This window comes from Schistocerca gregaria, chromosome 2 (assembly GCF_023897955.1).
Source record: "Schistocerca gregaria isolate iqSchGreg1 chromosome 2, iqSchGreg1.2, whole genome shotgun sequence".
NCBI classification, from domain to species: domain Eukaryota; kingdom Metazoa; phylum Arthropoda; class Insecta; order Orthoptera; family Acrididae; genus Schistocerca; species Schistocerca gregaria.
In genome coordinates this window covers 442,340,442-442,357,308 of record NC_064921.1, presented here as the reverse complement: position 1 = coordinate 442,357,308, position 16,867 = coordinate 442,340,442, and the positions used below count along the sequence as shown (strand labels likewise).

Below are 16,867 nucleotides of genomic sequence, written 5' to 3'. Positions count from 1 at the left end.
TGAATGTCAGGAATAAGCGTTGCGCATCGAGAGGTCGTGATGTACGTGGCGTTGCAGTAGCTCCTGATACTGAATACACGGCGCATTTTTCAGCTCAATTAGACGACACTGCTGGACGACACAAACCATATTTTTGCAGCAAGTAAGTGAGCCGATGATTTGCCGCCGATACGGTCTTGAGGTGGACGGATGTAGTCATTAAACGATTCGAGAGAGGGAGTTTGGTCAGCTGCACTGCCGTAGGGCATTACGACAATAAGAGAAGACGGCATACTATGTGCTGAATGAGTTTTTCGAAATGGCATGTCTCGCGACACTTTCATTTACAGCTTCAGAGGACGATGTGGTCCAGATGTTAGTAGGGCTATGTACCAAAGCGGGACGGACGTGTGGCGACAGCGCAACACTTGTGGAGTAAACAACGGCTGTCTCGATGCTACAAAATCCTATTTATGATTATGTCTTGGCTTACAAGAAGACGATCAGACCTATTAGTCAAGGGTTTTGATGAGTCTTAGATCTGCTGTAGAGCGACATGTCCTCAGTACCTGATTAGCGGCTTTTCGTACAACAGCCTCTAAAAAAATCAATGTCGAAGTGTTCTGCATACATCCTGTAGGCGTAACCTTATTAACGGGGTGTACCTCAGGGCAGTCCGCTGCCCACGGTGCTCTTCGTGCTGTCAGTAGAACCCTTGCTACGGCCCCTTAACGAAAAGCTATCACGATTTTCCACGGCTGTGCACACTTTTGTCGTCCGCGCGTACGCCGACGACGTCGTCATACTAATAAGGCGGGACGATGAGGTAGCAACCGTGAATACTGCGGTTGATTTTTATAGTGCAGCGTCTTGGGCAAAACTGGGTGAACGGAAATGTAAATCGTTGCATATCCTGGGTTTCGACAGCCTGGCTGTGCCATGGGCAAACGTCGTGGAGATTCACAGAATGCTTGGCATCAACTTGGACAGATGCCCACTCAAAATGGCGGCTGTTAGTTGGAGAGCAGTGACACACAATAATCAAGGAGCAGTAGTAGAGTGTAACTGGCGAGCCGTTAACATCGTAGAAAAAATTAGAATAATAAACACATACGTGTCCTCTAAGGTGTATTATGTGGCAGAGTTCTTCCCCAGGCCGAAACTGCAGGCAGTCAAAATCATGCGAACTGCAAACAAATATGCCTGGAAGAGCAGCCTTTTTATGCTTTCATTCGACAAGCTCTCCAAAGCGAGGACCGTGGTGGACTCGAATTAGTTGATATTAAGAAGAAAGCAACGGCCTTGTATGTCAAGAGAATCACAAGCTTGATGCAAGATAGTCATGGGAACATCACAAAAGCGCTCTTCAGCGCAGTGCGCCCCGCAAGTGTGCGTCCTCCCGTGGATGTCGGCAAGATCAATTACAAGCTGAAACATACTCGTGAGTTCTTCCTCCAAGTCACCTACACCGATGTGACAGTGCCACGGTGAACCCCTCTCGCAACACGCGATTTGCAGCGTGAGTGGGCAGAGACGGAATCGCCGAACAACGTGGAAACCAAGTATCACCTCACCAACAGGTAGGTGGTGTGGTCAAACATCAGCTAACAAATCCACACTTCTGATGTCGCATCAACATGGTACAGGATCGTGAACAATACAATAGAAACGAACGACAAACTCCATGCAATAGGTTTGAGGTATACGGATCAATGTCTCACTTGTGGATTCGTTGACCCTCTGAGTCATCGTTTACACTCTGAGTCATCGTTTCACTGGTGGTGGACTCGTACGCACCTAGCGACGCGTCAGGAATAGGGTCGCACTGTTGTCAAGGAACTCTGAAGACACCATCACGACGGACATCTTACTGACAAACAATTCTACCCAGTCAAGAAAAGTAACACAGTTGTGTGGGTACTGGGTAATTATATTTACTACGTAATTCACGTCAGATCTCAAGACGATTTCATCTGCTTTATGAATTACATGGACGTCGCCTACTAAAAGATCAAAGGCCTGCCGAACATGAAACATTATTCGACAGTATGTTAGATATAACATTTGTAGGACATAGTGTAGGATAATCTTCTTGCGCATTGTCCCACGTCATCCAGGAGGCACAATCTTACCGTTTCCGAGACAGCTACACTTCTGGTGACTTCCTACCGTTCAGGAACTGGCAGCATCACGTAAACTGAAGATTTGTTCCTGGAGAAGTTCCATCCAGCAGAAAGAATGCCACATATGGTTACAAAACACTTGGAAAACTTCACAAGGTATTCCACATCCAAACGTCAGTGGAATCCTAAGTCGTGGTGGGGGAGGAGATCTGCGTCGTGACACAATCGCAGTGCCGCGAAGAGCACCCACTCCTTTTGCTGCACGTCCGGTTCCCTAACTTCATTGCGAATAAAAATATTTTTAAAAAAATGTCAAAAGTGGCTAAGGAAAAAAAAAGAAAAAAACAGTTGATCCACGTTCGGTACCCAGCGACCGCAACAAGTCAAAAAGAGTAAAAAAGAAAAAAATGAGCCAAAAACTGAAAGGAAAAATAGTGGTTAAGGCCAATCAAAAAATTGTTCAAATGGCTCTGGGCACTATGGGACTCAACTACTTAGGTCATCAGTCCCCTAGAACTTAGAACTACTTAAATCTAACTAACCTAAGGACATTGTTACATCCAAGCCCGAGGCAGGACTCGAACCTGCGACCGTAGCGGTCGCGCGGATCCAGAATGTAGCGCCTAGAACCGCTCGGCCACACTGGCCGGCTAAGGCCTAACGAAACAATACAAAATGGGTAAAGCGTCGGACTACGAAAACGGAAAATTGCAGGTTCGAAATCTGTCACAGTCGCGTTCTGCAAAAGATGCACGCTATTGAACTGTGGAGTTTGACTACTACAAAACATACTGAAACTTGCAGCGGTCTGTTTCATGGCTGCAAACCGTCGTCTACCTAAAGCACAAGGCAAGAAAATGGGGATCTGTAGCGAAATTTTCGGCACAGTGCCGTCCAACAGAGTTTCGGATGAAACAAGCTCATCTGACTCATGATTCAAGACCTACGCCACAGTCGAGCATGTATGTTGAATAATGATGCAGCTAGCCACATAGCATTTCAAGCAGATTTTATCATACTACGAGTCAATTAACACTGAAAAGGATTGTAGATCATTTTTTGAAGCAGGAACAAAGCTGAGGGCATGAGTATCTAAAAAAACGAAAGAAAGGAAAAAACGAACACAAAGGTGATTAAGGCTTTGCACTGCAAATCCATGATTGCTCTGCATGCGTGGTTCGAATCCCATCCTCGTCGAAGAATTTTACGTAAAGCACGCGTTTGCGGTCACTCCTTCCCCATGCGAAACGCCTCTCAGTAGTAACAACGAAGCGTGTACGAGGCCGATAGCGTGTGTATGAAATACGAGACCAAAATGCTTACCAGATGAAAGCGCACAACATTCCATAGCGTATGCCCTTCGAATTAAACATCATTTCGAGATGTATAAGCCAATCAAACTTCGGCTCCAGCGAAGAGTATGTCGGTATCTGCGAACGACGAGTTCTTATTTATATTTAAGTGCATACCTGTCGCAGTCATTTTAACGTATCGAGCCTATAATAATCCATCTGTAGCACAACTGTCGCCTCTCGACAGTTTGCTTTGCGTCAGGCCGCCATATACAGAAGCGATTTGGCAGGGCCTACTGGAGAGACTTGACTTTGCAGACATCCGTCGCTAAGGGCCGCCCAAACACCAAGCTCCATCGCAAACAGCAGGACAATCTTGGGCTAGGACGAACGTCAAAACCTTGCAAGTAATATCAGTGTAGCGTATCGAGCTGTACGTTTCGTTGCAGTAAGTCGTGGGAAAGAATGCCCAGCACATTTCTCATGTGCATTAGACGACACTGCATGTCGATACAATGCTTATTCCTGCAGTAAATAAGTGGTCCGGTGATTTTGCCCCGATCGGATATCGACGTGGACGGATGCTGTCATTAAATGACTCGCGAGTGGGAGCTTGGTCGGCTGCACTGCAGCTGGGCATTAGACGTTAACACCGGCCCAGTACGATGTTTTGAAAGCGTTTTCGAATCGACAAATGTCTTCTTTCCGCAAGCGCTCGCCAAAGACACAGCTGTAGTTCCAGCAGACGAGGTGGCCGAGTGGTTAAGGCGTTGGACTGCTAATCCAATGTGCTCTGCACGCGTGGGTTCGAATCCCATCCTCGTCGAAGAATTTTACGTAAAGCACGCGTTTGCGGTCACTCCTTCCCCATGCGAAACGCCTCTCAGTAGTAACAACGAAGCGTGTACGAGGCCGATAGCGTGTGTATGAAATACGAGACCAAAATGCTTACCAGATGAAAGCGCACAACATTCCATAGCGTATGCCCTTCGAATTAAACATCATTTCGAGATGTATAAGCCAATCAAACTTCGGCTCCAGCGAAGAGTATGTCGGTATCTGCGAACGACGAGTTCTTATTTATATTTAAGTGCATACCTGTCGCAGTCATTTTAACGTATCGAGCCTATAATAATCCATCTGTAGCACAACTGTCGCCTCTCGACAGTTTGCTTTGCGTCAGGCCGCCATATACAGAAGCGATTTGGCAGGGCCTACTGGAGAGACTTGACTTTGCAGACATCCGTCGCTAAGGGCCGCCCAAACACCAAGCTCCATCGCAAACAGCAGGACAATCTTGGGCTAGGACGAACGTCAAAACCTTGCAAGTAATATCAGTGTAGCGTATCGAGCTGTACGTTTCGTTGCAGTAAGTCGTGGGAAAGAATGCCCAGCACATTTCTCATGTGCATTAGACGACACTGCATGTCGATACAATGCTTATTCCTGCAGTAAATAAGTGGTCCGGTGATTTTGCCCCGATCGGATATCGACGTGGACGGATGCTGTCATTAAATGACTCGCGAGTGGGAGCTTGGTCGGCTGCACTGCAGCTGGGCATTAGACGTTAACACCGGCCCAGTACGATGTTTTGAAAGCGTTTTCGAATCGACAAATGTCTTCTTTCCGCAAGCGCTCGCCAAAGACACAGCTGTAGTTCCAGCAGACGAGGTGGCCGAGTGGTTAAGGCGTTGGACTGCTAATCCAATGTGCTCTGCACGCGTGGGTTCGAATCCCATCCTCGTCGAAGAATTTTACGTAAAGCACGCGTTTGCGGTCACTCCTTCCCCATGCGAAACGCCTCTCAGTAGTAACAACGAAGCGTGTACGAGGCCGATAGCGTGTGTATGAAATACGAGACCAAAATGCTTACCAGATGAAAGCGCACAACATTCCATAGCGTATGCCCTTCGAATTAAACATCATTTCGAGATGTATAAGCCAATCAAACTTCGGCTCCAGCGAAGAGTATGTCGGTATCTGCGAACGACGAGTTCTTATTTATATTTAAGTGCATACCTGTCGCAGTCATTTTAACGTATCGAGCCTATAATAATCCATCTGTAGCACAACTGTCGCCTCTCGACAGTTTGCTTTGCGTCAGGCCGCCATATACAGAAGCGATTTGGCAGGGCCTACTGGAGAGACTTGACTTTGCAGACATCCGTCGCTAAGGGCCGCCCAAACACCAAGCTCCATCGCAAACAGCAGGACAATCTTGGGCTAGGACGAACGTCAAAACCTTGCAAGTAATATCAGTGTAGCGTATCGAGCTGTACGTTTCGTTGCAGTAAGTCGTGGGAAAGAATGCCCAGCACATTTCTCATGTGCATTAGACGACACTGCATGTCGATACAATGCTTATTCCTGCAGTAAATAAGTGGTCCGGTGATTTTGCCCCGATCGGATATCGACGTGGACGGATGCTGTCATTAAATGACTCGCGAGTGGGAGCTTGGTCGGCTGCACTGCAGCTGGGCATTAGACGTTAACACCGGCCCAGTACGATGTTTTGAAAGCGTTTTCGAATCGACAAATGTCTTCTTTCCGCAAGCGCTCGCCAAAGACACAGCTGTAGTTCCAGCAGACGAGGTGGCCGAGTGGTTAAGGCGTTGGACTGCTAATCCAATGTGCTCTGCACGCGTGGGTTCGAATCCCATCCTCGTCGAAGAATTTTACGTAAAGCACGCGTTTGCGGTCACTCCTTCCCCATGCGAAACGCCTCTCAGTAGTAACAACGAAGCGTGTACGAGGCCGATAGCGTGTGTATGAAATACGAGACCAAAATGCTTACCAGATGAAAGCGCACAACATTCCATAGCGTATGCCCTTCGAATTAAACATCATTTCGAGATGTATAAGCCAATCAAACTTCGGCTCCAGCGAAGAGTATGTCGGTATCTGCGAACGACGAGTTCTTATTTATATTTAAGTGCATACCTGTCGCAGTCATTTTAACGTATCGAGCCTATAATAATCCATCTGTAGCAGTTTGCTTTGCGTCAGGCCGCCATATACAGAAGCGATTTGGCAGGGCCTACTGGAGAGACTTGACTTTGCAGACATCCGTCGCTAAGGGCCGCCCAAACACCAAGCTCCATCGCAAACAGCAGGACAATCTTGGGCTAGGACGAACGTCAAAACCTTGCAAGTAATATCAGTGTAGCGTATCGAGCTGTACGTTTCGTTGCAGTAAGTCGTGGGAAAGAATGCCCAGCACATTTCTCATGTGCATTAGACGACACTGCATGTCGATACAATGCTTATTCCTGCAGTAAATAAGTGGTCCGGTGATTTTGCCCCGATCGGATATCGACGTGGACGGATGCTGTCATTAAATGACTCGCGAGTGGGAGCTTGGTCGGCTGCACTGCAGCTGGGCATTAGACGTTAACACCGGCCCAGTACGATGTTTTGAAAGCGTTTTCGAATCGACAAATGTCTTCTTTCCGCAAGCGCTCGCCAAAGACACAGCTGTAGTTCCAGCAGACGAGGTGGCCGAGTGGTTAAGGCGTTGGACTGCTAATCCAATGTGCTCTGCACGCGTGGGTTCGAATCCCATCCTCGTCGAAGAATTTTACGTAAAGCACGCGTTTGCGGTCACTCCTTCCCCATGCGAAACGCCTCTCAGTAGTAACAACGAAGCGTGTACGAGGCCGATAGCGTGTGTATGAAATACGAGACCAAAATGCTTACCAGATGAAAGCGCACAACATTCCATAGCGTATGCCCTTCGAATTAAACATCATTTCGAGATGTATAAGCCAATCAAACTTCGGCTCCAGCGAAGAGTATGTCGGTATCTGCGAACGACGAGTTCTTATTTATATTTAAGTGCATACCTGTCGCAGTCATTTTAACGTATCGAGCCTATAATAATCCATCTGTAGCACAACTGTCGCCTCTCGACAGTTTGCTTTGCGTCAGGCCGCCATATACAGAAGCGATTTGGCAGGGCCTACTGGAGAGACTTGACTTTGCAGACATCCGTCGCTAAGGGCCGCCCAAACACCAAGCTCCATCGCAAACAGCAGGACAATCTTGGGCTAGGACGAACGTCAAAACCTTGCAAGTAATATCAGTGTAGCGTATCGAGCTGTACGTTTCGTTGCAGTAAGTCGTGGGAAAGAATGCCCAGCACATTTCTCATGTGCATTAGACGACACTGCATGTCGATACAATGCTTATTCCTGCAGTAAATAAGTGGTCCGGTGATTTTGCCCCGATCGGATATCGACGTGGACGGATGCTGTCATTAAATGACTCGCGAGTGGGAGCTTGGTCGGCTGCACTGCAGCTGGGCATTAGACGTTAACACCGGCCCAGTACGATGTTTTGAAAGCGTTTTCGAATCGACAAATGTCTTCTTTCCGCAAGCGCTCGCCAAAGACACAGCTGTAGTTCCAGCAGACGAGGTGGCCGAGTGGTTAAGGCGTTGGACTGCTAATCCAATGTGCTCTGCACGCGTGGGTTCGAATCCCATCCTCGTCGAAGAATTTTACGTAAAGCACGCGTTTGCGGTCACTCCTTCCCCATGCGAAACGCCTCTCAGTAGTAACAACGAAGCGTGTACGAGGCCGATAGCGTGTGTATGAAATACGAGACCAAAATGCTTACCAGATGAAAGCGCACAACATTCCATAGCGTATGCCCTTCGAATTAAACATCATTTCGAGATGTATAAGCCAATCAAACTTCGGCTCCAGCGAAGAGTATATCGGTATCTGCGAACGACGAGTTCTTATTTATATTTAAGTGCATACCTGTCGCAGTCATTTTAACGTATCGAGCCTATAATAATCCATCTGTAGCACAACTGTCGCCTCTCGACAGTTTGCTTTGCGTCAGGCCGCCATATACAGAAGCGATTTGGCAGGGCCTACTGGAGAGACTTGACTTTGCAGACATCCGTCGCTAAGGGCCGCCCAAACACCAAGCTCCATCGCAAACAGCAGGACAATCTTGGGCTAGGACGAACGTCAAAACCTTGCAAGTAATATCAGTGTAGCGTATCGAGCTGTACGTTTCGTTGCAGTAAGTCGTGGGAAAGAATGCCCAGCACATTTCTCATGTGCATTAGACGACACTGCATGTCGATACAATGCTTATTCCTGCAGTAAATAAGTGGTCCGGTGATTTTGCCCCGATCGGATATCGACGTGGACGGATGCTGTCATTAAATGACTCGCGAGTGGGAGCTTGGTCGGCTGCACTGCAGCTGGGCATTAGACGTTAACACCGGCCCAGTACGATGTTTTGAAAGCGTTTTCGAATCGACAAATGTCTTCTTTCCGCAAGCGCTCGCCAAAGACACAGCTGTAGTTCCAGCAGACGAGGTGGCCGAGTGGTTAAGGCGTTGGACTGCTAATCCAATGTGCTCTGCACGCGTGGGTTCGAATCCCATCCTCGTCGAAGAATTTTACGTAAAGCACGCGTTTGCGGTCACTCCTTCCCCATGCGAAACGCCTCTCAGTAGTAACAACGAAGCGTGTACGAGGCCGATAGCGTGTGTATGAAATACGAGACCAAAATGCTTACCAGATGAAAGCGCACAACATTCCATAGCGTATGCCCTTCGAATTAAACATCATTTCGAGATGTATAAGCCAATCAAACTTCGGCTCCAGCGAAGAGTATGTCGGTATCTGCGAACGACGAGTTCTTATTTATATTTAAGTGCATACCTGTCGCAGTCATTTTAACGTATCGAGCCTATAATAATCCATCTGTAGCACAACTGTCGCCTCTCGACAGTTTGCTTTGCGTCAGGCCGCCATATACAGAAGCGATTTGGCAGGGCCTACTGGAGAGACTTGACTTTGCAGACATCCGTCGCTAAGGGCCGCCCAAACACCAAGCTCCATCGCAAACAGCAGGACAATCTTGGGCTAGGACGAACGTCAAAACCTTGCAAGTAATATCAGTGTAGCGTATCGAGCTGTACGTTTCGTTGCAGTAAGTCGTGGGAAAGAATGCCCAGCACATTTCTCATGTGCATTAGACGACACTGCATGTCGATACAATGCTTATTCCTGCAGTAAATAAGTGGTCCGGTGATTTTGCCCCGATCGGATATCGACGTGGACGGATGCTGTCATTAAATGACTCGCGAGTGGGAGCTTGGTCGGCTGCACTGCAGCTGGGCATTAGACGTTAACACCGGCCCAGTACGATGTTTTGAAAGCGTTTTCGAATCGACAAATGTCTTCTTTCCGCAAGCGCTCGCCAAAGACACAGCTGTAGTTCCAGCAGACGAGGTGGCCGAGTGGTTAAGGCGTTGGACTGCTAATCCAATGTGCTCTGCACGCGTGGGTTCGAATCCCATCCTCGTCGAAGAATTTTACGTAAAGCACGCGTTTGCGGTCACTCCTTCCCCATGCGAAACGCCTCTCAGTAGTAACAACGAAGCGTGTACGAGGCCGATAGCGTGTGTATGAAATACGAGACCAAAATGCTTACCAGATGAAAGCGCACAACATTCCATAGCGTATGCCCTTCGAATTAAACATCATTTCGAGATGTATAAGCCAATCAAACTTCGGCTCCAGCGAAGAGTATGTCGGTATCTGCGAACGACGAGTTCTTATTTATATTTAAGTGCATACCTGTCGCAGTCATTTTAACGTATCGAGCCTATAATAATCCATCTGTAGCACAACTGTCGCCTCTCGACAGTTTGCTTTGCGTCAGGCCGCCATATACAGAAGCGATTTGGCAGGGCCTACTGGAGAGACTTGACTTTGCAGACATCCGTCGCTAAGGGCCGCCCAAACACCAAGCTCCATCGCAAACAGCAGGACAATCTTGGGCTAGGACGAACGTCAAAACCTTGCAAGTAATATCAGTGTAGCGTATCGAGCTGTACGTTTCGTTGCAGTAAGTCGTGGGAAAGAATGCCCAGCACATTTCTCATGTGCATTAGACGACACTGCATGTCGATACAATGCTTATTCCTGCAGTAAATAAGTGGTCCGGTGATTTTGCCCCGATCGGATATCGACGTGGACGGATGCTGTCATTAAATGACTCGCGAGTGGGAGCTTGGTCGGCTGCACTGCAGCTGGGCATTAGACGTTAACACCGGCCCAGTACGATGTTTTGAAAGCGTTTTCGAATCGACAAATGTCTTCTTTCCGCAAGCGCTCGCCAAAGACACAGCTGTAGTTCCAGCAGACGAGGTGGCCGAGTGGTTAAGGCGTTGGACTGCTAATCCAATGTGCTCTGCACGCGTGGGTTCGAATCCCATCCTCGTCGAAGAATTTTACGTAAAGCACGCGTTTGCGGTCACTCCTTCCCCATGCGAAACGCCTCTCAGTAGTAACAACGAAGCGTGTACGAGGCCGATAGCGTGTGTATGAAATACGAGACCAAAATGCTTACCAGATGAAAGCGCACAACATTCCATAGCGTATGCCCTTCGAATTAAACATCATTTCGAGATGTATAAGCCAATCAAACTTCGGCTCCAGCGAAGAGTATGTCGGTATCTGCGAACGACGAGTTCTTATTTATATTTAAGTGCATACCTGTCGCAGTCATTTTAACGTATCGAGCCTATAATAATCCATCTGTAGCACAACTGTCGCCTCTCGACAGTTTGCTTTGCGTCAGGCCGCCATATACAGAAGCGATTTGGCAGGGCCTACTGGAGAGACTTGACTTTGCAGACATCCGTCGCTAAGGGCCGCCCAAACACCAAGCTCCATCGCAAACAGCAGGACAATCTTGGGCTAGGACGAACGTCAAAACCTTGCAAGTAATATCAGTGTAGCGTATCGAGCTGTACGTTTCGTTGCAGTAAGTCGTGGGAAAGAATGCCCAGCACATTTCTCATGTGCATTAGACGACACTGCATGTCGATACAATGCTTATTCCTGCAGTAAATAAGTGGTCCGGTGATTTTGCCCCGATCGGATATCGACGTGGACGGATGCTGTCATTAAATGACTCGCGAGTGGGAGCTTGGTCGGCTGCACTGCAGCTGGGCATTAGACGTTAACACCGGCCCAGTACGATGTTTTGAAAGCGTTTTCGAATCGACAAATGTCTTCTTTCCGCAAGCGCTCGCCAAAGACACAGCTGTAGTTCCAGCAGACGAGGTGGCCGAGTGGTTAAGGCGTTGGACTGCTAATCCAATGTGCTCTGCACGCGTGGGTTCGAATCCCATCCTCGTCGAAGAATTTTACGTAAAGCACGCGTTTGCGGTCACTCCTTCCCCATGCGAAACGCCTCTCAGTAGTAACAACGAAGCGTGTACGAGGCCGATAGCGTGTGTATGAAATACGAGACCAAAATGCTTACCAGATGAAAGCGCACAACATTCCATAGCGTATGCCCTTCGAATTAAACATCATTTCGAGATGTATAAGCCAATCAAACTTCGGCTCCAGCGAAGAGTATGTCGGTATCTGCGAACGACGAGTTCTTATTTATATTTAAGTGCATACCTGTCGCAGTCATTTTAACGTATCGAGCCTATAATAATCCATCTGTAGCACAACTGTCGCCTCTCGACAGTTTGCTTTGCGTCAGGCCGCCATATACAGAAGCGATTTGGCAGGGCCTACTGGAGAGACTTGACTTTGCAGACATCCGTCGCTAAGGGCCGCCCAAACACCAAGCTCCATCGCAAACAGCAGGACAATCTTGGGCTAGGACGAACGTCAAAACCTTGCAAGTAATATCAGTGTAGCGTATCGAGCTGTACGTTTCGTTGCAGTAAGTCGTGGGAAAGAATGCCCAGCACATTTCTCATGTGCATTAGACGACACTGCATGTCGATACAATGCTTATTCCTGCAGTAAATAAGTGGTCCGGTGATTTTGCCCCGATCGGATATCGACGTGGACGGATGCTGTCATTAAATGACTCGCGAGTGGGAGCTTGGTCGGCTGCACTGCAGCTGGGCATTAGACGTTAACACCGGCCCAGTACGATGTTTTGAAAGCGTTTTCGAATCGACAAATGTCTTCTTTCCGCAAGCGCTCGCCAAAGACACAGCTGTAGTTCCAGCAGACGAGGTGGCCGAGTGGTTAAGGCGTTGGACTGCTAATCCAATGTGCTCTGCACGCGTGGGTTCGAATCCCATCCTCGTCGAAGAATTTTACGTAAAGCACGCGTTTGCGGTCACTCCTTCCCCATGCGAAACGCCTCTCAGTAGTAACAACGAAGCGTGTACGAGGCCGATAGCGTGTGTATGAAATACGAGACCAAAATGCTTACCAGATGAAAGCGCACAACATTCCATAGCGTATGCCCTTCGAATTAAACATCATTTCGAGATGTATAAGCCAATCAAACTTCGGCTCCAGCGAAGAGTATGTCGGTATCTGCGAACGACGAGTTCTTATTTATATTTAAGTGCATACCTGTCGCAGTCATTTTAACGTATCGAGCCTATAATAATCCATCTGTAGCACAACTGTCGCCTCTCGACAGTTTGCTTTGCGTCAGGCCGCCATATACAGAAGCGATTTGGCAGGGCCTACTGGAGAGACTTGACTTTGCAGACATCCGTCGCTAAGGGCCGCCCAAACACCAAGCTCCATCGCAAACAGCAGGACAATCTTGGGCTAGGACGAACGTCAAAACCTTGCAAGTAATATCAGTGTAGCGTATCGAGCTGTACGTTTCGTTGCAGTAAGTCGTGGGAAAGAATGCCCAGCACATTTCTCATGTGCATTAGACGACACTGCATGTCGATACAATGCTTATTCCTGCAGTAAATAAGTGGTCCGGTGATTTTGCCCCGATCGGATATCGACGTGGACGGATGCTGTCATTAAATGACTCGCGAGTGGGAGCTTGGTCGGCTGCACTGCAGCTGGGCATTAGACGTTAACACCGGCCCAGTACGATGTTTTGAAAGCGTTTTCGAATCGACAAATGTCTTCATTCCGCAAGCGCTCGCCAAAGACACAGCTGTAGTTCCAGCAGACGAGGTGGCCGAGTGGTTAAGGCGTTGGACTGCTAATCCAATGTGCTCTGCACGCGTGGGTTCGAATCCCATCCTCGTCGAAGAATTTTACGTAAAGCACGCGTTTGCGGTCACTCCTTCCCCATGCGAAACGCCTCTCAGTAGTAACAACGAAGCGTGTACGAGGCCGATAGCGTGTGTATGAAATACGAGACCAAAATGCTTACCAGATGAAAGCGCACAACATTCCATAGCGTATGCCCTTCGAATTAAACATCATTTCGAGATGTATAAGCCAATCAAACTTCGGCTCCAGCGAAGAGTATGTCGGTATCTGCGAACGACGAGTTCTTATTTATATTTAAGTGCATACCTGTCGCAGTCATTTTAACGTATCGAGCCTATAATAATCCATCTGTAGCACAACTGTCGCCTCTCGACAGTTTGCTTTGCGTCAGGCCGCCATATACAGAAGCGATTTGGCAGGGCCTACTGGAGAGACTTGACTTTGCAGACATCCGTCGCTAAGGGCCGCCCAAACACCAAGCTCCATCGCAAACAGCAGGACAATCTTGGGCTAGGACGAACGTCAAAACCTTGCAAGTAATATCAGTGTAGCGTATCGAGCTGTACGTTTCGTTGCAGTAAGTCGTGGGAAAGAATGCCCAGCACATTTCTCATGTGCATTAGACGACACTGCATGTCGATACAATGCTTATTCCTGCAGTAAATAAGTGGTCCGGTGATTTTGCCCCGATCGGATATCGACGTGGACGGATGCTGTCATTAAATGACTCGCGAGTGGGAGCTTGGTCGGCTGCACTGCAGCTGGGCATTAGACGTTAACACCGGCCCAGTACGATGTTTTGAAAGCGTTTTCGAATCGACAAATGTCTTCTTTCCGCAAGCGCTCGCCAAAGACACAGCTGTAGTTCCAGCAGACGAGGTGGCCGAGTGGTTAAGGCGTTGGACTGCTAATCCAATGTGCTCTGCACGCGTGGGTTCGAATCCCATCCTCGTCGAAGAATTTTACGTAAAGCACGCGTTTGCGGTCACTCCTTCCCCATGCGAAACGCCTCTCAGTAGTAACAACGAAGCGTGTACGAGGCCGATAGCGTGTGTATGAAATACGAGACCAAAATGCTTACCAGATGAAAGCGCACAACATTCCATAGCGTATGCCCTTCGAATTAAACATCATTTCGAGATGTATAAGCCAATCAAACTTCGGCTCCAGCGAAGAGTATGTCGGTATCTGCGAACGACGAGTTCTTATTTATATTTAAGTGCATACCTGTCGCAGTCATTTTAACGTATCGAGCCTATAATAATCCATCTGTAGCACAACTGTCGCCTCTCGACAGTTTGCTTTGCGTCAGGCCGCCATATACAGAAGCGATTTGGCAGGGCCTACTGGAGAGACTTGACTTTGCAGACATCCGTCGCTAAGGGCCGCCCAAACACCAAGCTCCATCGCAAACAGCAGGACAATCTTGGGCTAGGACGAACGTCAAAACCTTGCAAGTAATATCAGTGTAGCGTATCGAGCTGTACGTTTCGTTGCAGTAAGTCGTGGGAAAGAATGCCCAGCACATTTCTCATGTGCATTAGACGACACTGCATGTCGATACAATGCTTATTCCTGCAGTAAATAAGTGGTCCGGTGATTTTGCCCCGATCGGATATCGACGTGGACGGATGCTGTCATTAAATGACTCGCGAGTGGGAGCTTGGTCGGCTGCACTGCAGCTGGGCATTAGACGTTAACACCGGCCCAGTACGATGTTTTGAAAGCGTTTTCGAATCGACAAATGTCTTCTTTCCGCAAGCGCTCGCCAAAGACACAGCTGTAGTTCCAGCAGACGAGGTGGCCGAGTGGTTAAGGCGTTGGACTGCTAATCCAATGTGCTCTGCACGCGTGGGTTCGAATCCCATCCTCGTCGAAGAATTTTACGTAAAGCACGCGTTTGCGGTCACTCCTTCCCCATGCGAAACGCCTCTCAGTAGTAACAACGAAGCGTGTACGAGGCCGATAGCGTGTGTATGAAATACGAGACCAAAATGCTTACCAGATGAAAGCGCACAACATTCCATAGCGTATGCCCTTCGAATTAAACATCATTTCGAGATGTATAAGCCAATCAAACTTCGGCTCCAGCGAAGAGTATGTCGGTATCTGCGAACGACGAGTTCTTATTTATATTTAAGTGCATACCTGTCGCAGTCATTTTAACGTATCGAGCCTATAATAATCCATCTGTAGCACAACTGTCGCCTCTCGACAGTTTGCTTTGCGTCAGGCCGCCATATACAGAAGCGATTTGGCAGGGCCTAGTGGAGAGACTTGACTTTGCAGACATCCGTCGCTAAGGGCCGCCCAAACACCAAGCTCCATCGCAAACAGCAGGACAATCTTGGGCTAGGACGAACGTCAAAACCTTGCAAGTAATATCAGTGTAGCGTATCGAGCTGTACGTTTCGTTGCAGTAAGTCGTGGGAAAGAATGCCCAGCACATTTCTCATGTGCATTAGACGACACTGCATGTCGATACAATGCTTATTCCTGCAGTAAATAAGTGGTCCGGTGATTTTGCCCCGATCGGATATCGACGTGGACGGATGCTGTCATTAAATGACTCGCGAGTGGGAGCTTGGTCGGCTGCACTGCAGCTGGGCATTAGACGTTAACACCGGCCCAGTACGATGTTTTGAAAGCGTTTTCGAATCGACAAATGTCTTCTTTCCGCAAGCGCTCGCCAAAGACACAGCTGTAGTTCCAGCAGACGAGGTGGCCGAGTGGTTAAGGCGTTGGACTGCTAATCCAATGTGCTCTGCACGCGTGGGTTCGAATCCCATCCTCGTCGAAGAATTTTACGTAAAGCACGCGTTTGCGGTCACTCCTTCCCCATGCGAAACGCCTCTCAGTAGTAACAACGAAGCGTGTACGAGGCCGATAGCGTGTGTATGAAATACGAGACCAAAATGCTTACCAGATGAAAGCGCACAACATTCCATAGCGTATGCCCTTCGAATTAAACATCATTTCGAGATGTATAAGCCAATCAAACTTCGGCTCCAGCGAAGAGTATGTCGGTATCTGCGAACGACGAGTTCTTATTTATATTTAAGTGCATACCTGTCGCAGTCATTTTAACGTATCGAGCCTATAATAATCCATCTGTAGCACAACTGTCGCCTCTCGACAGTTTGCTTTGCGTCAGGCCGCCATATACAGAAGCGATTTGGCAGGGCCTACTGGAGAGACTTGACTTTGCAGACATCCGTCGCTAAGGGCCGCCCAAACACCAAGCTCCATCGCAAACAGCAGGACAATCTTGGGCTAGGACGAACGTCAAAACCTTGCAAGTAATATCAGTGTAGCGTATCGAGCTGTACGTTTCGTTGCAGTAAGTCGTGGGAAAGAATGCCCAGCACATTTCTCATGTGCATTAGACGACACTGCATGTCGATACAATGCTTATTCCTGCAGTAAATAAGTGGTCCGGTGATTTTGCCCCGATCGGATATCGACGTGGACGGATGCTGTCATTAAATGA

The 16,867-nt window shown here is 48.2% G+C and overlaps 14 non-coding genes across 14 annotated transcripts; all 14 read left to right on the top strand.

Annotated features, from left to right (window-relative positions):
* Positions 1-4,138: 4,138 nt before the first annotated feature.
* On the top strand, positions 4,139-4,220 carry Trnas-gcu (transfer RNA serine (anticodon GCU)). Its single transcript has one exon. It is a non-coding gene; the product is annotated as a tRNA-Ser (tRNA).
* An 839-nt stretch (positions 4,221-5,059) lies between these two features.
* Positions 5,060-5,141, top strand: Trnas-gcu (transfer RNA serine (anticodon GCU)). Its single transcript has one exon. It is a non-coding gene; the product is annotated as a tRNA-Ser (tRNA).
* An 839-nt stretch (positions 5,142-5,980) lies between these two features.
* Positions 5,981-6,062, top strand: Trnas-gcu (transfer RNA serine (anticodon GCU)). The gene has a single exon. It is a non-coding gene; the product is annotated as a tRNA-Ser (tRNA).
* Positions 6,063-6,882: 820 nt separating this feature from the next.
* Trnas-gcu (transfer RNA serine (anticodon GCU)) lies at positions 6,883-6,964 on the top strand. The gene has a single exon. It is a non-coding gene; the product is annotated as a tRNA-Ser (tRNA).
* An 839-nt stretch (positions 6,965-7,803) lies between these two features.
* Positions 7,804-7,885, top strand: Trnas-gcu (transfer RNA serine (anticodon GCU)). The gene has a single exon. It is a non-coding gene; the product is annotated as a tRNA-Ser (tRNA).
* An 839-nt stretch (positions 7,886-8,724) lies between these two features.
* Positions 8,725-8,806, top strand: Trnas-gcu (transfer RNA serine (anticodon GCU)). The gene has a single exon. It is a non-coding gene; the product is annotated as a tRNA-Ser (tRNA).
* Positions 8,807-9,645: 839 nt separating this feature from the next.
* Trnas-gcu (transfer RNA serine (anticodon GCU)) lies at positions 9,646-9,727 on the top strand. The gene has a single exon. It is a non-coding gene; the product is annotated as a tRNA-Ser (tRNA).
* Positions 9,728-10,566: 839 nt separating this feature from the next.
* On the top strand, positions 10,567-10,648 carry Trnas-gcu (transfer RNA serine (anticodon GCU)). Its single transcript has one exon. It is a non-coding gene; the product is annotated as a tRNA-Ser (tRNA).
* Positions 10,649-11,487: 839 nt separating this feature from the next.
* On the top strand, positions 11,488-11,569 carry Trnas-gcu (transfer RNA serine (anticodon GCU)). Its single transcript has one exon. It is a non-coding gene; the product is annotated as a tRNA-Ser (tRNA).
* Positions 11,570-12,408: 839 nt separating this feature from the next.
* Positions 12,409-12,490, top strand: Trnas-gcu (transfer RNA serine (anticodon GCU)). The gene has a single exon. It is a non-coding gene; the product is annotated as a tRNA-Ser (tRNA).
* Positions 12,491-13,329: 839 nt separating this feature from the next.
* Positions 13,330-13,411, top strand: Trnas-gcu (transfer RNA serine (anticodon GCU)). The gene has a single exon. It is a non-coding gene; the product is annotated as a tRNA-Ser (tRNA).
* An 839-nt stretch (positions 13,412-14,250) lies between these two features.
* Positions 14,251-14,332, top strand: Trnas-gcu (transfer RNA serine (anticodon GCU)). Its single transcript has one exon. It is a non-coding gene; the product is annotated as a tRNA-Ser (tRNA).
* An 839-nt stretch (positions 14,333-15,171) lies between these two features.
* Trnas-gcu (transfer RNA serine (anticodon GCU)) lies at positions 15,172-15,253 on the top strand. Its single transcript has one exon. It is a non-coding gene; the product is annotated as a tRNA-Ser (tRNA).
* An 839-nt stretch (positions 15,254-16,092) lies between these two features.
* Trnas-gcu (transfer RNA serine (anticodon GCU)) lies at positions 16,093-16,174 on the top strand. Its single transcript has one exon. It is a non-coding gene; the product is annotated as a tRNA-Ser (tRNA).
* The last annotated feature ends 693 nt before the right edge of the window (positions 16,175-16,867 follow it).